Below are 22,692 nucleotides of genomic sequence, written 5' to 3'. Positions count from 1 at the left end.
TTAACTCCAGAGTTTTTTAGAGGACTGTGGGTTTTAGAAAAACTGCTGGTGCTTTGGTCATTTAATTTCATGGATTGGTCTAAAATAATTTGGAGTTTACTCTAGGAAAATGTATTGCATCGAGTAGAATTTTTGCAGACTAATTTAGGAATTCTGTCTTGGACATGTTCATGACTGAGACGGCAGTTTGTTATATGCACCAGCATGTATGAAAATATGTGGTCCTTGTCCCTGCCTGCTGAAAGAGAACTCACCAGGCTCTATTCTCTGAGCTGTAGCCTGGTGGAAATTAAAGTCTTAGGATTGGGAGCAGTTAATGCTGGTGATAGATGTGGTATTTAGTGTTGCGCTATATTGCATGGTGATTTCTTTCTGTGGACTTAAGGGATTCTAGTCAGAACTTGGGAAAGAATATGCCATAGAATTTGTGGCAATTAAGTATTTTTTAAAGTGGAGAATACAGTGGCTTTTCTTATTAATAAACGGGACTTTGGGGCTTTGCTTGAAGAAGTAGTAAAAAGATCATACAATTCTTTTTTTGATAAATTTAATACAGAAAAGGCTGAATTTTGTTTTTTAAAGTTTCATTCCTTTTATTTTTTTTGGTAGTTAAAAAATAAAATTCTTTAGTACTGTTACAAACTTAACACTGTCTTTTTAATGGAATACTAAAGTTTTAAAATATATTTTTAGTTGTAGTTGGACATAATAACTTTATTTTACTTACTTTATTTTTTATGTGGCCCTGAGGATTGAACCTGGTGTCTAACACTTGCTTGGCAAACGTTCTACCACTGAATCACAACCCCAGCACCAGAATACTAAATTTTTAAAAGTACATTTTACGTTGTTTCTGTCATATGGTATCATATGTATACAGAGACATTGGACTTGAGTGTTTTGTGTTTCTGTAATCTAGGCTTTGGACTTATGGTATAATTTCTGTGTTTTGAAAACTGGATGCACAGTGGTTTCTTTCTAATCAGTGTATCATTTGAACACTGACTGTAGAAAGCAAGTGTTAAACAACAAAACTAGTCTTTCCATTTTTAAAAATGTCGATTTCTCTTTGAGTTGTCAACCAAATTTATGCAGGTGTGTTTGGTTTTAAGAATGGAAACCAGAATTTGCAACTGATAGGCCACAGAAAAGGAAGGGTTATTTCAAAATGTGGGGCATCTTGGCAGTGTGTGAGGAGGTTGACTTCCAGCCCCACTGATAGAAGGAGTTTCCCACGTGTCACTGGACTGTGAAATACGAAGGTGCTGGAGTTGTTAAGGCTTGTCTGGGTTCTGAACCTAGGGATGCTACCACCTCCACAGGGTATTTGGAAATCTCAATAGATATTTTGTTTGTCACAAATGACTGACTTGGGATGCCTCCTGTTAATTTATTAGGACAGAAATGCTGCCATATCCAAATTGCAAAAGAATTTGCACACAATCGTGATTGTTGTGTCCAGAATATCAATAATATCGCTGTTTGGAATTACTTAATAGTTACTGATATTAAAAAAGATAAAAATGCTGGTAAAAATAGGACTCTGTTCTCACCCAGAATTCCCACTTGACAATATCCTCCCCCTCCCCATTTGTTTGTTTTAAAGAATATTTCTGTTTATTTATTTTTGTTAGTATATACTTGATTGCAACTTAACAAGTGGAATTCCAAATTTCACTTCTTAACATTCTTGAGTAAATGTGATTTATAAAGGCATATGGATATTTTATATACTTGGCACACTGAAAATATGCAGTCATAAGCCCCCAAATCAAACCCAGATATACTGATTTATGCAAATATCCATCATCTGTGGATATTTGGTAGATTAGCAGGTTATACGTGTGTTGAAACTCATGTCCCCTTTTTTTTGTAATTAAAAAAATTATCCTTGTGAGAAATTGCTGACCTGTTAAGTATTTTTGTTGGTTTTTACAGATAAAAATCAAATCCAGAATTTTCACAAGCTTATGGCTTCATGTAACTATTAGTTCTGAAATAGTGACTAGAAAGAAAAATTATAAGACCACTTTTGAATATTTATCAGGAACAAATTTTTGATAGCACAGTACCTCTGAGCCTTCTCTCCTTTCATGCTTTTGTGGTCTTACACCACGAGGTAAACATAAAGTACAACAGAAATGTTTATTAAAATCCATTCAATGGTGGTAGAGTTTTCATTTCTAAGAAAGGAATTTAAATGTGTGTATTAGTGCAAAGTTTTAGAATGATCATAAGTAACTTTTCAATGCTATCTTGGAATAAACAAAATAACAACCCTACCATTTTTGGTCTTATAACAGTATTAGGTTTGGAGTTACAAATATCTGAATTTGTGTATTGATTCTGCTTTGGAAGAAGGTAGAATCTTGGGAAAATTCCTTTATCTGTTTTTACTTGTGGTGAATTTACTCTGCATTTTAAAAATTATACAATTTAGTAATGTTAACTGTATTCACATTGTTGTGCCTTAAAAGAAACTTGATTTTGAAATAAGTTCAGACTTTATAGGAAAGTTGGAAAAATAGTACAATGAATTCCTATATGCCCTTCACCCAGATCACACAAATGTTAACATTTACCATGGTTGCATTTTTTTTTGTGGAGATACAGTTCACATACCATAAAATTCATTATTTAAAGTTCATAGTTAGTGGTTTTTAGTTTATTCACAAGACTATGGAACCATCAGTACTATTCAATTCTTTACCCGCCAAAGAAGTTACAGCCAATAATAGTAATGCTCCCTTTTGCCCACCTCTCTGTCCCTTAGCATTTGCTCCTTTTTGACCCATTGCTCTCTTCTGGGTTTAACAGTATTGATACTGGAGGATTTTTGATATCACATGAAAATGTCCAGCATATCTATCTAAGGCAAGAGTTGAACATCCATTAGTTTCTTTTCCTATCATAGGGACAGAAAGTGTCATATTTACACCTACATGAATAATTTTAGAGGCTATGATGGTAGTTTCTCATCTTTTTCTTCATCTTTTTAAAGTGAGAATTGTATTTCTGCTTTTGCAGACCCATAGTAGGCAAGATACTTAAAAACACAGTGGAGGTTCATAAGTTAAAATAACTAATGTAGTGTAAAACACCCTGCAAATTCTAAAAACTATGCACATTAAATAATGTTTTACAGATGTAAATTTGGGAAGTATATCTTTTGCAATGGTTATTCATGATGTATCAGATCTTTTCATTGATCAGTCTTTTATTTTGAAGTATTTTATCTTTTTTGACACATTTTGTGAACTCATTGTTTAAACATGTTCAAACTTTGTATTTCTGATTTCATAACAACGCATGATAAATACCACAGAGTAGTAAAACCACTCAAGGATCATAAGGGTTCCATTGTTGTCTTAAGTGACAGACACATACCCCGTGACCTGAAGTTGATTAACTTGATGATATGATGGTTTGATTGTAGACAAACTGCTCAGCCAGGATATCTGCATTTTGAGAATTAATTAGTCAGTTATGTTTCTGATTGCTCTTTACCATTTTTACAAATGTTTGTAAATATTCATAGTATAGCTGAAGCAACACTGATAGCATGGGATTGAAAGCATCTGAGACAGAATGGCTTGAGTTTGAATCCCATCTGTACTGTGGGAGGATTGATGAAACGATTTTATTAAGCCTTGATTCCCTTATTTGTAAATATGGAGGATAATATCTGCCACTGCATGGGGTCAGAGTGCAGATCAAATAAGATACAGCTTGGGTAAGGATCAATACAGTGCCTGATGTAAAATAAAAAACTCATTACAATGTGGATATCTTTCAGATTTCCATAGTGTATGTTAAAGAAGGAAGTTTTACTCCTCTGATGCCCACTCATTTATGTGTAAACCATTTTTTATTTGCCTGGAATGTTGTTCATTAGGTCATTTGTGCTTGTGAGGCTGAGAACTTCAGTGTTCTAATGAAGAATCAGAGAAGCAACCAAAAGATTATATTACCCTAGCTGAGGTCACAGTGATGATGTTGGTGAGGTTTCAACCAAAAAAGCTGATTTTATTAGATCAAATGCTTCCTGTCTATGGTTAGGTCTACCTATTGTCAAGTGGCTACAATGTGTTATGGTATTTTAAAAGTAATTGAATAATAAGGAAATGACTCAATTGAAAAATATATGGGTACGTGGTAATGCTCCTCTGATGAGTAGTCTTAGGTCATTATACAGTGGGATTGCTGAATTAAATATGACTGAAAAGTTCATTTGGAGTCAGCTTCATAAACATTATTATATATTGTTTCGTGACTTGTGACAAGTTTAGGAATGCCAGTTTTTCTCATCCACTTAACCTGGTCATTCTTGTTAGCTTTTGGAATGTCTTACTTCTTTTTTTTTATTTTTATTTTTTTGTTTTAGTTGTAGAGGGGCACAACAGCTTTATTTTATTTATTTATTTTCATGTGGTACTGAGGATCAAACCCACTGCCTCACATGTGGCAGGAGAGCATTCTACCACTTAGCTACAACCCTAGCTCATGGAATAGTCTTCTTGAGTCTTCATGAGAAACCTACCATTTGTCACAAATGTGCTTGTTTGGAAAGACCTATAGCCACTGCAATATTTTCCATCATGATAGTAAAAAAGAAACACTTTTTAAATAGGGTGAATACTCCTGAGCAGAAGCAAAGTCATGCTGTAGAGTGAACTTTTGAATGACAATAGCGGAAAGGAGAGGTGCCAGGTTAACTGGGCATTCATTAACTGCTTGGATATGAAAATGATTGTAAATTTCTTTCCATTTTTATACCAGGAACATTGAAATTCTCTAAAAGCAAAAAAGAGAGGAGTATATATGGCTACTAAAATGAGGGTGGTAAGAAGTTAAATGATCAAGACACTGAGAAACCAAAGAATGGTAAAGGTCAGGGTGTATGTGATAAACATTCCAGATAGACACTGTGGTATGGACCAGAAGGCATGCTGTCTGGGTCTTTTCTAACTCAGACTGTCACTGACGAGCTGTTTGATCTTTGGTACTTTTTTAGAGCCCCTTATCTGAAGAATAGACTAAATTAAAGATAGAAAGCAGGTTTCACCTCTCATGCAATATTGATGGATTGGTAATGGCTACTGAGAACAGAGTTCTGAGACTGTGCCTAGAGATTGGGAAGGTGTTCTGGGGAGCCAAGCAGCAGTTCCTGGTAGGGGTGGTGGTGGGTGTGTGCTTGCAGGCATGCATATAAGTTGGTACATGCACCATGTTTGCTGACTGCTCGATTTAAAAATTCTTTTCAATTTAAACTATATACCAGAGATTATAGTTTTCTTGGCTTTATGGTTATGAGGATCTTCTTTTAATCAGCCCTTGTGTTTCTGGCTGGGAGAGAACTGCAGGTCGGATGCCTAACAGAGAGGCATGAAGTAATGGCATGTGGGAAGGAGTGGAATTGTTGGTGCCAGAGCGAAAGAGTGCCCAGCATGCTTCAAATAGACTACATGGGGTTCCCTTCCAACCCACAGACCTGTGCATATCAAACTGGATTGGTCCCTTCACAAAGGTCACCACCTAATGAACAGCACTTAATTAAATGTTTATTATTGCTTAATATTTGGTGTAGGGAATTATTTCTATTGTACGGTACCTTTCAAAACCAAATAGTATTTTGGGGAGCACTTTAGTGTCACATATAGAAGGAAGAGAGGTAAGAAGATGGGCAATGACATGTGACTTTTTCTGTATTGATACTTAGTATAATAAAAACTGGCTATTAAAAAATGCAGAGCCTTTAGCAACTGGTGCCAGTTAGGATTGTCTCAGCAATACTGAAAACAAATAAGATGGCTTTCAGATATGTACATATACTGCTGGAGAATTATTGCTTGCCTTTAAGGAAAAGAAATAGTAAGTTTCTAATGGTCTTACATAAGAAAATTATCTAGAGTTGTTCTAGATTTAATTCACTGTTAGAAATTCCATATTTTAATGACTTTCATATGTTAGTCCTTTGTAGAATAGGGGACTCATGTAAGGGTAACTTAAGTTAGCTTATCTACACTGACTGGCAAAATTAGTAGTTTTCATTCATGTGTTCTTTAAGAAATTATATGTAGCAACCACATTTTTGGTGCACAAAAGCCAATACAATAGCCTTTCTGTATTTCTTTGTATTTGTCTCAACCACCATTAAGATTGTCTCCTGGGGCAGGAATTATATTTTATTTATACTTAAGTTACCAAACCTGCCATAAGCCTGGGATATAATAAGCATTCCATAAGTGTCGAATTAATATCTGAAATACAGTTTTACCTAAGAGCAGCTGTGAGCTACCTGCTGGTGAAAATCAGGTCAAGATCAAGACCACTTTGAAGTCTTAAGTTGGAGAATCTGGAAGTATCCTGGGTATTCCATCTTGCAATTCATACATGCTAACATCATATGTCCTGCATTTTTTGTAGAGAATCCCTAGGACCTGGAAAGTGCATGGTAATAATATGGTAATAATAATTTCTTTGTATTGTTTTTCCTATAAAAGTTTATCTGAAATTAAACTGTCAGTAGAGATCTGGGTTTGAAAAAATTCCAAAGAAACATTTTTGGTTAAAAACATGTGGTAAGTTAAAATTTGTGTATATTATAAATATAGTATTATGTGTATCTTATTTAAGTACACCCCAGCATCTGGTATCCTGAGCCATCAGAACTTGTATAGCCGCAAAGGACAGTAGTGGATCTTGTTAGGGTTTGGCATCTGAATGATCTGGTTGCCTTCTACTTTTGGTATTTTTATGCCACAGATCATAAAATGTGGAAAGCAGAGCAACAGTGAAAGAATAGATGCCCTGAGCCTTTTAAATGTCGTGGTAGAGGTGATGGTAGTGGGAAGTAAGGCCGCAGGAGTCTGAAGATTGGGCTGGTGGGAGACTCTGATGTTTGATTCCTCATCTTTTTTTTTTTTTTTCAATAATATGTTTTAGCTATAGATGGACACAATATCTTTATTTTTATGTGGTGCTGAGGATCGAACCCAGTGCCCCACACCTGCAAGGCAAGTGCTCTGCCACTGAGCTATAGCCCCAGCCCAGATTCCTCATCTTTGAAGTGCCAGGATACCTGTCTTGTGTACCTCAATGCAGAAGGGTAGATAAGATATGATACTCCTCCAAGGATCAGTGTGATAATGTGTTTGAAAGTACTTTAAAGACTGTAATTCTGAGGTTTTATTTAGCTCATTCTGCAAGTATCATTTGAGGACCTCCCTTATGCCAGGCATTGTCTTTGGGGCTGCGGATGGGAAGAATTCGGCAGTGCCCCAAGAACTTTCCAGTCTGGTGGAATTATGGTTTTCTAAGATTATATTTCATAATGTTTCGGTTTTACATTACTGAGTTCTTTGTTGTGGGTCAATTTTTAGCTCCAAGAACATGAAAGGAGACAAAATTTTGAAAATGTTGGTTACTTTTCTATGCTTACAAAAACTTTTGGAATTTACCTGTGGTGTCTCCTGCCTCATGAAGTAGGATAGTGGGGAGGGAACTGATGGTGCGACAAATGTTTTGGGGCCGAGCTAGAATACTCTAATATATGATGAACCAGATTTGTAAAACAAATAGTTTTTAGACATGTAGTTGTATTGTTATTATAAATGGCTTGCTATCACTGGAAATAAATGGTCAGCCCAAGGGCCTTTTCTGAATTCTCTGTAAGCAGGGAAGTTTTATTTGCATACGTATTTTTCTTTATCTTTTCCTTTATTTAGGTCGACTTTTCTAAAAACTGGGAAGAAAATCATCCAATTTTACTTTATGGAATTTTTTAGTTCCACTTTTAACAGTGATTTCACTTCAAAAGTTGATTAGCAGGGGCTGTGGTTGTGGCTTAGCAGTAGAGCACTTGTCTAGCATGTGCAAGGCGCTGGGTTAGATCCTCAGCAGCACATAAAATACATAAAATAAAGGCATAATGTCCAACTACAATTAAAAAAATATTTTTAAAAAAGTTGATTAGCAAAGCATTCTCATTTCATTCCTGATTTCTTTGTGAGGGTTCATGTAGATCCTGAGAGAAATTAGGGTTGATTGAGTAGAGTGGAACTTAATAAGAAATGAATTTAATAAGAAATTAAATTCTATTCTTGCTTGATATAGTGGTACCTGCTGGTAATCCCAGCTACAAGGCTAAAGGGTTGACTGAGGCAGGAGGATTGCAAGTTCAAAGTCAACCTGGGCAATTCACTCTGACCTGTCTTAAAAAAGGATAGGGGGTGGAGCTAGAATTGTGGCTCAGTGGTAGAATGCCCCTGATTTCAGTCCTTAGTACTGGAAAAAAAAATTTTGAATTGGTTTTCTAGATTTTTTTTCTTTCCTGGAAGAAGGAGTTTGGCAAAAGTTTTAAAATATCAAGGTTAAACTAGAAATTACTTCATATTCATGGTGATATTATTTAAAAAAATGGGACTCTGTTGAATCTGCATATGCACCTTTAGTTTTTAAAAAAGATGTTATTGATGTCTCCTCATATATACATGCACACACACACACACTTCATATATATATTTTATTCACACACACACACACACACACATATGCACACACACACATAAACCAGAAAGTAGCAATCATTGACTGTGATTTAGAACATGACCTCACTTGGGTGTGGTGGTACATGCATGTAACCCCTAGCAACTCCAGAGGCTGAGGCAGGAGGATGACAAATTTGAGGCTACCCTGGGCAATTTAGCGAGACCTTTTTGTCTCAAATAAAAAGGACTGAGTATATAGCTCAGTGGTAGAGCACTCTTGGGTTCAATCCCTAGTTAAAAAAAAAAAAAGACCTCTATTCCTTTGTTCAAAATGACCTCTATTCTTTTGTTCAAATCAGAACAAATTATTTTTGAAAGCAGAGCCATGAGGATACCTTGAATGACCACAGACTCAGGCCACAGAAGAAAGGAAATTATGAAGAGGAGGGAGCCATGCCTTTGGTCCCCACCAATCCTAATCTGGGAACCATTAACAGGACCGTCTTGCTGTGAGGTGCATTCATAGCGTGAGAGGCAATTTCTAAAACTACTAAAACCAATCCCTGTAGAGTTTTAGAGATTAAACTCACCACCTTGTGTTATAACCAGATGAAAATAATTATGTACTGCAGCCTGCTGAGTGGGGTGAAATACATTTCTAGTGCCAGAATTCCTAACTAGGTGGGATGGGTGCTGCGTATTACTGAGGGTTCCCTGCAGTTGAAAGCTTTATCCTATTAGAGCAAGTCTCAAAACTGGTAAATATGAGGGAAAAGATACAACTTCAGACACTAAAACTGCTTCTAACTTAAATTTCCATTTCTTGGAAAAAACCAGAAAATCTTATATTAAAAATGTGATACAAAAACTGTGTCTTGAATATACTATTTTGCTGCTAAATAGAAGTTAAGTAAAAGATTTTTTTTTAAGTACAAAGACAGTGCAGGCTCAGTTTTCTCCTCTGTGAATTAATCATAATAATGGTACCTAACTCACAGGTTTGTGGGGGTGAGAATTAAATAAATTGTTGTATATTACGTGTATACAAATACACTTAACACAGACAAATCAAACATTTTTGATAGATTGAAAATCAATCTGAAGTCTCAAATAATTTTGATTACAACAGAGAAAGCAAAATGTTTGCTCTTCTGTGAAGTTGCTGCTGCTGACATCTCATCCATATGAATTGTTTCTCCATTTGTGCAGAATTGATCATTGCATGTACCCTGTAACTCAGTTCTTTGAACAATGGCATGAAATTTGTGACACTAGTGGAATGAAGCCAATATAAGTGAATGAAACTCATTGACTAGACTTTTCTTAAAGTACCCCTGGGTATACATGACTGACTCAGTCCCAAAGAACACTGAATTCTTTGCAAGAAGAATAACGAAACACATGCAACTGAGACTGCCAAAGATGCTTTACCCATTGTGGAATTATTAATGCCTCACTTAAAAAAACAAAACTAACAGTGGAGATGGGGAATCTATTCCATATTGTACTCTCTTTTTTGAACCATTTATTTGAAAATGCTTTCTGGAGTGCTTATTTTATATAGGGCAGACACTCTACAAGGGCCTGGGATTTAATAATTGGGAAATAGCCTTTTAAATCCTTTTCTCTTCTAGAGTTTGCATATGAATGAGGAGACCTCCATCATTTAGATGATCAGGCAAAAATGTAAAAATGTAACTGGGGTAGTTGTTAGAAATGCAAACATTAGCTTCTAGATATATGTCTTCTGAATTCTCCAAAGACTGTATCATTGTTTTCCTACAAAAGAGTGAATGAGCCTAGGGGAGACAGTAGAATTGCCTAAGGTCAGGCAGCTGGTAACTAGCAGTCTTAAATGCAACCCAAAGCCTTGTGTGTTTTTTGATTTTTCTGCAGCTGCCATTCATTGTAACTAGTAGGAAGAAAAAGAGTAAAGTAGCCAGTTTTGAAGTATTGGTCTTGTTTTTGGAGTAGTGGAAATAAATTATCATTGACCCTAATAAGTAGAATTGGGGCTCTGCAAATGTATAATAGTGAATACTTTCTCAGTAGTTTAATGTGAGTGAAAATGACATACTAGAGATATGAGAATTATTTTGCTTAACAGGTTTTTGAAACTATCCAGTGATAGTTAATCCCCCTACCCCCACCACCTCCACTCCCGCCCCAGTGTTAGTGATTGAATGCTGGACTAGCCACTGAACTACATCTCCAGCCCCAAACTTTTGGGAACCTTGAGACCCCTTTCTATTTTACAATCCCAAAATGCAAAGTAGGGATCCCCAAATGTAGTTTGTGGGGTCAGGGAAAATTTCAGAAGGGCCTTTGAAATGAAGAATGAAGAGAAATTAAGATGGTTGTCTGAGGGTATGGCAGAGGAGAGGTGTTAAGTATTGCGCAAGGAGCAAGTCTCTGAGAACAGAGGGAGTTTGGGGCATTGGAGGTGGGGACACAGGCCACATAGAGAGAGCACAGCTAGGTAAGGCTGGGAGCTGGAGTTAGACCTTGGAGGAGGAGATGAGCGTCGGACATGTTAAGCACCACAGTTATTACTCGAGTGCAGTGGAGGACTGTTGAAGGTTTAGTAGGATTTGGACTGAGATGATATTATCACCAGCCAACGTAGTCTTTCTTGCAGAGCCAGGGACACTGCTGGGGCTGTGTGCAGTAGTAATGATTCCTTATGGCAAGAGGCCAAGGAACCAGCAATTTCCAGCATGTCAGGGTCCCGTGATGCACCTGTGAGGACAACGACATTGAAAAAAACAGCAGAGAAGAGATTGCTCTTTGCCCTTGGTGAACTGAGGCTACAGGAACAATAAAGGACTTTAGTCAACCATTACCACTCTGAGGCTAATTACTCTGAAGCTGTTGCCTTTTAAGTCTACCTTCCCTCCCTTCCCTCTCGGCATTGCAGTGCTTGAAAGCAACTGTTCCAGGAAATGGAAAAAAGAATGGAGTTCAAACTCAAAGTGGGTATTTTCTTTACTTTTTAACAATCCTGGTAAAATGCTTATAGGGACAGAAGGTTGAAATTGTCCAGAAGAATGTGTTTGGATTTCATTGTTAATCTTGGCCCTCTTCTTTTAGGCAAGAGAGCTTCTGAGAGAAGAATTCATCACCTGATGAATAGGCCAGTTGTCATTTGGAAGTAGGGAGTGAAGTCAGTGGTGGCAAGAGAAGGGGTGGTTTGTGGGGAGTGTCACTGTCATGAGGGCTTGTGTTCTACCCCTTCTCCACATATGGAGTTGTGGGGTGAAGGCTATGTATCATACCAACTTTTATTTTTAAATATATTTTTAGTTGTAGATGAACACAATGTCTTTATTTATTTATTTTTATGTGATGCTAAGGATCAAACCCAGAGCCTCACACGTGTGAGGCAAGCGCTCTACCACCGAGCCACAACCCCAGCCCCCAACCAACTTCTTCTGTAAGGCGCCGTTCTTGTCTGGTTTAAGAAAGAATTTAGACATAGGGACTTTTCTCAACTTTTGTTCAGCTCTTTTCACTTCTTTCTTCTTCCCCTTCTAAATGTTATGTAGAAAATATTTATTTTAGAAGTTAATGTACATTGCTAGGTTTTGTCTTTTGAGAATTTCACAGATCCCCTCAAGAGAATATTTTGTTTATTATAAAGCTTGGGTTAGTATACATCGATGCACTTGTTTTATAGTCAGGATATGAATGGGATGGAGGGCTTCAGAAAGCTTGCATAAATTGATGACATTATACTAAACAGATCAAATGTTGAAGTTATGTTCTTGACAAGGACTCTTGTAGGCCTCTAAAATTGGGCAGAACATATTGTGTTCTCTCTGTTCTTTTTCACAGATTGCCTGCTTTTCTCTGGAATTCTTTGCTTCTTCATGGCTTCTTTTCCCTTGATAGCATGACACATGACTGATGACCTCAAAGAACCTTCTGGATTTTCTTCTTTTATTCTATTGGCATTTAACTCCATTTAATAGTGTCATCTTCTTTTCCTTTGAAGTTTTCCTTGTAGTTTTAGTGAGAGTGCAGTAAAGAGTTCTTGTTCATATCCTTTCAAATGCTGTTCTCCATAATCTTGGTTGTTTTCTTTCACAGGAGTCAGAAAATCATGTTTTAAGTCTAGATGTTGGTTTCATTCATTTCTGTAGCTTTCTTCTGTTTCTGTTCCTGAAGCAGTGCCACATGAATGAAGCCTTCTTACATGGACATTTAAAAACTTTTGCAACCGAGAAACAGCATTACAGTATTTTACTTATTGCCAGCTGGAATTCCAGTGGATTGGCTTGCCCGTTGCCCTCTTGTTTTTTGTTTTGTTTTGCTTTGCTGGACTCTTCAACTTTTCTCGCCTTTACCTTACTTAATAATAGTTATGTGCTGGTTTGTAGTGCTGTAGAGAATGGTAAACAAACAAACAAGCAAACACCCCCAAAAACCATGCTGGTGAACTGTAGTTTCCTAGATCTTGCTTGATAGGTTTACGTATCTAATAATCTGTGGATGCTGTAACCACTGCCATTGTTTGCTTGGTGGACTAAAATAGAAACATTCTGGGGAGACAATGTATGACACTGTCTGAAAGAAGCTGCTGGTTTGAGAAACTATTATAACCAATGAGCACTAAATTGAGTTTTTAAAAAAAACACAGGTTAGGGCTGGGGATGTGGCTCAAGCAGTAATGCGCTCACCTGGCATGCGTGGGGCGCTGGGTTCGATCCTCAGCACCACATAAAATAAAATAAAGATGTTGTGTCCACTGAATACTGAAAAATAAATATTAAAAAATTCTCTCTCTCTCCTCTTTCTCTCTCTCTCTCTCAAAAACAAAAAACAAAAACACAGGTTAAGGGTAGAATACATGTACGAAGTTTGATTTGAGTCACAGACTTAATTGTATAGCCCAGCCGCCAAATCTGTTCATATAGATATCATATGACTCTTAGAACTTGAATACTTCCTACATTAACTCCAAGTTTCATTCCTTTCCAATCTTTTGATGCAAACAAGCAAAACCTCCCAATGTAAAATCATTACCTTGTATTTGACGTTTATAAGATTTGATGTTTATTTGCCATCTGTCTTATAAAAATTAACTAAGTTCATTATAGGAAATTTGAGATGGATAAGAAATGTCACACAAATGCATACAAAAACACTTCAGTTCTTTGAATACACACAAACTTTTTGCTTATTGGTTGATACTAAGATCAAGGAGAATGAAAATAGTCACTGATGCTCATCCATCTTTTGAGGCATTTGGCCCTTCATTGTACGAATGTGCACATTAATAATTTTGGTTTATAAAAGCTTTTAAATATTTGAGTTTTTATTTGGAAATCTGTCAGTTCATTTTGAAGTCTTTTAATTTGGAGAGCGGGGGCTAGATTAGACTGGAATAATAATAAAGTATGCTCTGTAAAAATTGCAAATACCCAGATTATTTCTTTTTTAGAGGTTGCCAGCAAATTTTGTAAATTTAACCTTGGCAATGATTATTTTAGGTTGTCTAACTTGTCAAGAAGTACAGTTTCTGTTACAAGGAAATAACGACGTTTTCGTTTAGAGGATGAAACATTTTCCATGACCGTGAATCTGTTATTGGTTTCATTCAGCCAGCTGCCAGTGGAATCCAATTTCTAGAAGGCAGAAGCAGTGCCATCCACTCTTGCTGTTCTTTCACCTATTTCTTCAAATTGTAAGTCCTTCAGCCCCCAAACATCCTTAGGGTCTTTCTCTGCCAGGTTAAATGTGTGAATTACAGAGTAAAGAGTGAGTTGAAGATTTGTTCCATTTCCTGCTCTCAAATAATAATTTCTCATAGTTTTCCTTTTCCCTTTGGTCATCCACTTCTAGAATTTGAGTCACTAAATGAGTTTTATCAAAGGAGGAAAATGTACTGAGATACTTACAAATTGAAACGAGATTTGCAAGTTGGCAGGCATCCGGAATGAAAGTACCAGGTGAACAGGGCCTTTACTTAGCTGAGGTGATAGAATTTATTGGTCCTAATGAATTTTAAGCATAAGCAATTTAAAGAATTTTAGATATTAAATAGGCAATTTTATATCTTAGCTGTGTATCTTATAGAGATAATTGTTCTCCAGTGCGGTTTGGTTCTTTGTTTAGACCATGTTGGAAAACCATTAAAAATTTTATTGAAATATAATTGTGCAGAGTTTTTGAAAGAAAATCTGGAATATGTTGCTTGAAAAGCTTTTGACATAGATTTTAAATTTCTGCACAAACCTTTGTAGCCTTTTCACAGATGTAAGCATTTATGGGAAGTCTGTAGTGAACATTTTAATACATATTCTTGAAAACTTAAGTCTCATTCTGCAAACTATTGGAGGAGAAGTAGGCATTAAAATGTGGTGGATTTGTGCACAAGTAGGTGGTTTGTGTACTATAGTGTGGATATGGTGTTTCCTATTTTCTTTAAGGAGGCATTTTTGTTCCCTTAGGGAAATAAATTCCCCACTTATTTTTCTTAAGTATTTTTAAACTTGGTTACTTACTTTTTTAAGTAATCCTTACCACTGTTTATATGTAGAACCCAAGTAGCATTTATTTGAATCTGGTTCTTTAAAAACTAATTTGATTCAACAAATATTCAACAAATGCCTACTAAGTGTTAGATGTTTATAAAATTTCTGTTACAGGACCTTCAGCACTGGGCACATATCTAAATCCTTCTCTTTGCCAACACCCCTGAGGATAGGAACTAAGGTGAAAATGTGTTTTGGCCTATGTCATGTTTTCTAGTCATTTTTGTGTAGTTCATTAGAAAAACACTTTTTCAAAATGTTTTCAGCTGGGGCACCCACCCACTTGTCCAGCTTGGTAAAGCCCAAGGAACTACTCCACCATCAAAAAGGACAACATTTCAGATGGGCAGCGTAATCAGTCACCTAATAAAAAGAGTGCTTCAGCCTTATGCATATGGGACCAAAAAAAAAAAAAAAATAGCCATTCATTTGGTAGAGGGAGGAGGGTAGGGGCCAGGAGACAGCCCTCCCTTGAAGATAAAATGCTTTCAAAACATGTTGCCATTAATATTTAAGACAGAAAGCGCTCTGAACCCGCTTCTCTCCTCTCCCCCCTTCCTCTCAGCTTCATGTTTTAGTTTGCTCCCAAATGCTCACAAGTCCGTGCCAGACGGAAATTCGCGGAGGCCGCTGCAGTCCCGCAGAGGCCACTCCAGGGAGGGACGCGGCAGAAGAGTCGCGCCCAGTGCTCCCTGGCCGGGGTGCCTCGCTGCTGCTGCCGCCCCACTCGCTCCTGGCCCTGCCTGCCCCGCGCCCAGCCCCCTCCCCTTGCACCAGCCCCTCCCCCAGCCTCTGGAGTCGCTGCGAGGCCATCCAGTCATACGCTGTCCATCAGATGTGTTTACTTTTTTCCTGACAGCCGACACATCTGGAGCACATATTCAGGTTATTCCAGTGCCACTAGACACATTCCACAAGATCATTTCAGCGGTTGTTATGGCGATCTTCCTCCCTCCAGTGATTTTCAAGTTGCATGACAGAAATAGCTGGAGCTAACCAGGGGGACAAAAGTCAACGGGATCAGGAAGGGCTTCTTTCACAGAATGAACTAATTAGTGACCCTGCTTTCTTCACAGGGCAATGAGCATATGGTTTAATAAAGTGAGTCTATGACACTTTTTTTTTTCCTCTGTAGGCAAAGCTGTCACTGGCTGCAAACTTTCCTGTTTTTACTGGTGGGACATAGTCTGCTGTCTTTCAACAGAGTTTACTTCACAAGTAGAAAATGTTTGCTCCTGAGAGTTAAACTTCAGAACTTTTTCTTGGCTTCATACTACCAAACTATAGCAGGTCCTTCAACTTAAAGAGACAGTATTCATTTTATATGCATGTCACTGGAAGGATTTATGCATACTTAAGACTAAGCATTTTCAGTTAGATTTTTGTAAGTATTGTGAATTGGTTCCTAGAAGTACAGTTAAATATGATTTGTTTATTGTGGGTTTTCTAAAAGATGTAATCAGTATTTCTCACTGCATTAGTTACAAGTATATTTGTACCTGAGATTTTTGTCGGACATAATTATAGAATACTTTAGTATTAAAAGGTTTGATTAAACAAATTCCAATTTAAATTCACATTTGAAGGCACATGAAAATGTCTTGTTATAATTCAGTCCTTCTCCCCTCCCAGGCTTAACTTGTACTTTTTTGGTAGGTTTTTTGACAATTTTACAGCATGAATGTATCATTGTAGATACGGGAATTTGAGACCATTTTGTATTATGAAGTAGAAATACTACTTGTACTTTATAATAGACACATAAGATAAAGCTGTAAAGTACTGCCATCTTTGATTATTATATGAAGAATTTAAACATGCCTTAATGTTGTTTTGAACAAGTGGACATGGACTATGGATTCAAACTTGTGCGTTGTCAATAATCATGACTCTGAAATTTTTAAATAATAGGGGCCCGTTTTCTTTCCTTCTTTTTTGTTTGGTATTTCTGTGCTCTATTTTAGTATTTAAAAAATGCAGTATGTGCAGTTCACACTTGTGTTTCACAGGTACCACAAAATACTCTTTATATGCACTTGTGCACATGTGCACATAGTTACCTCTTACCCTCCTTTCCTTGCTCTTTCACCCACATTCATGAATTCCCATGCACACGCCCATTTTTAGGTTCAGTCCCCAGACACTAGCTTCGCCATCAACAACAGAGTTTTTATTTTTGCCTTTTGATTGAATGTGCTAACTGTATTCCCTGGATTTTGGGAATATGGGTGACAAGTAAATCAGAGCTGGACTCTTCCAAGCCCATTGACTTAATTCTTTCCCCCTTGGCGTAATGCCCTCTCTTTCCACCGCCTGCCAAAATTCTGTTGCATGGTTCCTGCTGAGGTTGGAGTACCTGCTGTCAAAAAAAGGTAAGAGGACACCAAGAGGTCACATATATAGATGCGAATTTAATTCATAAATACCTGCTTCTTGTCTCTTCTACTTGTGTTTCTGCTAGTTACACATTATTAATTGTGGTGCCTTTCAGGGCCTCAATTACTTGGGCAAGTATGCATCATGCAGGGACTGAGCTCCTAAGTTAGAATCCTGAGAGTGGTTATAAAATTATGCTTCCCTCTCCAGATGTAACTTTGCAGTAATTAAACCTAATGCAATTTAAGTGTTGTAGTCAGTGTTGTGGTAGCTATCTCCAAGTCTAATCAGTAATATCACTTAAATCATAGCACTTAATGCTGGTTATCTGGTAACTAGAATAAACCCCCAAAAAAGTCACATAGATTAACCCTTGGTTTCTCTGCATCAGGTGAAGAGGCTAGCTTTTCCTTTTATTGAAATGCCATCTCTATTTTATGTCATTTTGATACCATTTAAGATTACTTTCCCCCTAATTTAAATAACCCAATGTATCCTTTCTACTGTCCTTCTATCCATCTTTAGGCTGTGGTTTTCCAAAATTTGTTGCACTGGTTTTTTGAGATTTCATCCAGCACAGAACTATTGTCCCCTTGGGTTACAGGGTTTTGCTTTTTAAATGGGTGCTCAGAATTCATAGTGAAAAACATACTTACCCACCATAAAGGCTACTTGTTCACTATATTTCAGTCAAGTTTCTGCCTAAAGTAAAACATTAAGGGAATATATATATATATATATATATATATATATATATATCCTCAAGTTTAAATTTTTCTTTTGCATTTATTTTTCTATGCCCCAGAATATAGCAGCCAGCTTAATTCAATCAAGCAGCCAGGGTGCCAGAACAGTTTGCCTGCATGTGATAGCTAAATAAATAGTGGATTCAGTACAGCAGTGATAATCTCAACTTATAGGGTTTTCTCAGTTGTGAAATGTTTGTGTTAAGGATGACATTTTTGTTGTTTTTGTTATAGTCTGACAGCTGAAGATGCTTTTAAAACCTTCTAGTCACTTAGAGTAGAGCTATACGGCACAGGCTCGGTGGTTCTAAAAGGCAGGTCCTATCCATCACAGAAACAGCAAGTCTCTGGGTTATGGGGGAAGATTGAGGGGTGAGGGAGTGAGGCAGGGAGAAGGGGGGGCTGCTTTGTCCAGTTTACATTTGTCACCAGTGACTAGCTTTTAAAAAATGTATTAGCTGTGCATGGTGGTAAGTAAGATCCAGCTGCAGGGGATTACAGCTTTGAGTGGGTCGGGGAGCTTGGAATGCGTTCAGTTCCATCAGGGGATTTGTGTCCCTCGTCATCTGCCTTAACATTGCTACAGCAGTAAAGATTAAGAACAGACCAGTGTCACCTGCCCTGAACTTTGAAAAACCCTGGAGCCTTTAAACAAAGAGGGATGGTGGTTTAGAAAGTGTCCTGTCTCTCTGTCCCAAAGTGTTTTCCAAATGACACGCATGAAATAAGACACAAGTATATGCACAGGTGAGAGGCTGTCTGTGATCAAATTATTTCCACAACTTACTGAACATGTCACAATCATGATTTACGGTGAAAAACACCTTCCACAAATACCTTTCTATTAATGAATATTTTTGTGAGGTGGTTTCCAGATTGAGATGAACAGTCAGTAGTTAGAGGGAGTATTTCTGAGATGCTGTCTCAGTCCATAGGAGAAAAAGCTTTTGCCTGGTTTGGTTTTGGTGACCCTCCCCTCCCCCTGGAAGAAAGTTAAGAGAACACCACAAAGGTTTACTTTTTTCAGGCATTTTTGAAATTCAGCATACATGCCAGCGAGCAGTTTAGAGGCAGGAAGTCTTTTCTAGTAGTGCAGTCATGAACTGGTAAACTAGAAGCATCTGTAAAAATTTAGAGGGAATATCAGCTTTCTCAAAGCTCCAGCCCAGTGTAATGAGGTGCAAATGATAGCACTGCATAACCCTTCCCCACCCCAATTGTGGAATGAGATACTGAGATGAAAATATGGAGGAGGACAGGGATTTCAGAACTCTCCTTCCTTCCCTGCAACACTTTTCGTTTTCCAGATGAAACCGTTTTCAGTGACTAAGGATAGCCTCAACTTTTAGGGTTGACGATTAGTGAACAAATGATTTTCTGCTCAGCATCTCTTTATACCACTTTTGAAAAGTGGTTGTTTAGGGGATATGAGTGTGTAAAATGACATACCTACTCATCTGGGTGTGAGTACAAGAGTTTTTAATGTAAAGTAAACTTCAGCTGATTTGTGTCTTTGGCAGGCACCTCTTTCTATATAGAAAAGGGGGGAAAAAGAGGGGTAAGAAAAAAGATGTGATTTGTTTGAAGAAACACATCTGGGGTGTGATCTGCTATATCTTAACACCAGATGGCAGGTTTAGGCTGACGACTAAACCCACTTTAGCCTGGTCAAATTGTATCTTCATATGTCATTGTCCCCACCCCCCACATCCATGCACAGGAAGTAGGACAATTATTTGCACTCAGGGCCAGTGGTCATGTGGTATCTGTGGCTTTGGGCTCTCTTTCATTGTCTCTCTGCTGTTTATAGACAAGGCTGGCTTCCCTTGGCAACCCTAAAACAGGTTCCCTCTCTGCTTATACCTTTTTCAATGGTATGTTTTGTGGAGGCAAAGGTGTGGTGCCTTAAGGTGGCTGATGCTTGTCATGACAGGCATGGCATTAACTGAGCTGAGCAGTGACTAGAAGTGACAGCATTGGTTTGAGGTGCCTGGGGGCCTCTCAGTCATCACTGCTGCCTGAGCATTAAGAATACGAAAGCACCTCAGAACATGCTTATCATGGAGATAGCAAGGGGAATGGGACCAGGAGGCGACTGAGGATAAGCAAGTGCATTTGTACCCCTCTTATTTTGTTGTAGTAGATTTTACTAGAAAGAGTGTCATATGTGTGGCCTTTAGAAAGAATGTGGGACTGTGGACATGGCTCAGTGGTAGAGCAGTTGCCTAGCATTTGTGAGGCCTTAGGTTCAATCACCAGCACTCCATTCCCCACCCCCTAAAAAAGACAGAATGTAAATAGGTCATATCCAGAGCCACAGAGGAAGGGACCTTTGAGTTTCCAGAAGTTTCAACTCTTTTAAATTTTGCCTTTAGACTTAGTTTTTTTGTGTATCATTATTGTTGTATCATAAAATAACCAAATGTTTATTAAAAAATGGTGCAACAACAACAAAAAACCCTTCAATTAAACACTACACAGTGTGGAGGCAATGACTAATATATTCTCCCTCACCATCATTTGGTTCATTACCACTTCAACAATAATGAGAGCAGTCAGAACCTATATTTATTAATTATTCTAAAAGTACTATTTCAGAAGGTTCTTATTATCCCCAACCTGGGTTTCTTTGTAGATTTTCCAGGAATTATTCTTAGATTCTCACTATTGATTCATGGACGATGTATGTGTAATTTATGCAAAGAGCTACAAAATACATTTATTAATCCATTCTACAAACTAATGTTAATTAGAATCATCTGTAGGCATCTTATAAGGTCACAATTCTAATATAATTTGGTAGGAGCTGTTAGGGATTTAAATGAAATCTCAAAATCACTCTACGAGAAGGAAGAAAACCTTTAGAAGAAGCCAGTGAATGTCCTTATTGGGGAAAACTTGAAGTTATTTCTTGGCTTTCTCTTCCTTCCGAGTTTAGTTTTCTAGGTAGTCAAAGACCACCTGTTTTAAAAAAAGACACAGAGTTTCTACATATCAATTGTTACTTTAGTATTGAAATCAAAACAGTCAAAATTTTTCCTGAGTGGACTTTAAATTATTTGTTTGCCTTAAGTTAAAAAAATTTCGTGTGAAGTTCTTTTTGTTTATTTGCTTGTTTTGGAGAAGTGCTCCCATTATGTTGTCCAGGCTGATCTTGAGTTCTTGGACTCCAGTGACCTGCCTACCTCCCCTCCTCAGTAGCTGGGATATCAGCCCTGCCCTAGTGCCCAGCTTCATGTGTGATTCTGATATGCCACTTAGAAAGATTTCATATTCAACATTTGACATACAAACTACTTCTCAGTATTTCAGAAAAAGAATTTGTTAGGGCTGAGGATGTGGCTCAAGTGGTAGCATGCTCGCCTGGCATGCGTGAGGCACTGGGTTTGCTTCTCAGCACCACATAAAAATAAAATAAAAAGATATTGTGTCTACCTAAAACTAAAAAATAAATATAAAAGAAAAAAAAAGAATTTGTTGGTTAAGGAAATCACTGAGCAAAATTTAATGAACACTAAGGGTTTGCTTCTTAATAAAGTATTCAATGTGCTTTTTGTAAACAAAACAACATAGTTGATTCTCTTCTGGAAACTCAGCTCTGTTTCCTATATAAGGAAAAACCATTGGATAACTGAGTAGGGAACTGACACACTTTTAGTCATTGCGTAGAGGAAGATGTTAAATTGATGAAGCAAAATCATTGCCTAAATTTGTAAAACTACTTGACCAGTTTCAATAATGCAAAAGGGGCACTTCATAAGTAATATAAAGGTAAATATATAGTACATTTTGAGTTCAGGGCTTCTGTAACTTTTCTTAGCTTAAAGTGTACATAGTTACGTCAGGGACATAGCTTGGTGGTAGAGCTGGTGCTTGGCATGCATGAGGCCCTGGGTTCAATGCCTAGCACCAAAAACAAACAAATTTTTTTTTAATTTTTTAAATTTTTTTTTAAGTTGTTGACATACTTAAATTTGCAGAATAATAATGATATTATAAGGTTTTGTTTTTAACGTTTCATGTAGTTGAAAATATTAATTTCTGAGCTAGATCAAGAGGTTTCAGCTAGAATTTTTCCATTTATACAACACTATTTTAATTTTTTTCAATTTGTTTTTAGTTATAGATAGACACAATATCTTTATTTTATTTATTTATTTATTTATTTGGTGCTGAGGATCGAACCCAGTGCCTCACATGTGCTAGGCAAGTGCTCCACCACTGAGCCAAAACCCCAGCCCCCTATTTTAAGATTTTTCACTTACCTGTCACCATAGTGTTTTCTTGATGAGAATTTTTAATATTGCATCTGACATGTTTGGGTAAATGACAACAACATTTGAGTTTTTAAGATGTTTTCTGATTCCAGAAATCAGCCTTCAAACAAGCTTCAGGCAGTTTATCTGTAAGTTCTTAATGGATTGTCATTCTTCTGCTTTTCTTTTCTTTTGAACTTTTTCCTTAAAGGCTATGCAATAGGAAACAGCCAGTTTTCTGTAAAATGCTGCACTAGCCCTACTTTAAATACCACTGGGAGTTTGAAAA

The 22,692-nt window shown here is 37.3% G+C and overlaps 1 protein-coding gene across 11 annotated transcripts in view; it reads left to right on the top strand.

The window, feature by feature from the left end:
* Bnc2 (basonuclin zinc finger protein 2) overlaps positions 1-22,692 on the top strand; it is a 413,122-nt gene that overhangs the window by 19,764 nt on the left and 370,666 nt on the right. The window contains exons 1-2 of one of the 11 annotated variants that reach the window (XM_058586359.1): positions 11,998-14,175; positions 16,161-16,409. The exons of 8 other annotated variants lie outside the window; for them this stretch is intronic. The gene's annotated coding sequence lies outside the window, so the exon portion shown is untranslated. Of the gene's footprint in view, positions 1-11,997; positions 14,176-15,823; positions 16,410-22,692 lie in introns of those variants that run through there. 2 more of the 11 variants (XM_058586361.1, XM_058586360.1) reach the window with 2 other exon arrangements.

The sequence above is a fragment of the Marmota monax genome, unplaced genomic scaffold (assembly GCF_021218885.2).
Source record: "Marmota monax isolate L192 unplaced genomic scaffold, Marmota_monax_Labrador192_F-V1.1 WCK01_AAM20220418_F8-fsc00033, whole genome shotgun sequence".
NCBI lineage: Eukaryota > Metazoa > Chordata > Mammalia > Rodentia > Sciuridae > Marmota > Marmota monax.
Note: the sequence above shows the minus strand (reverse complement) of the source record. Positions and strands in the feature narration are given on the sequence as shown.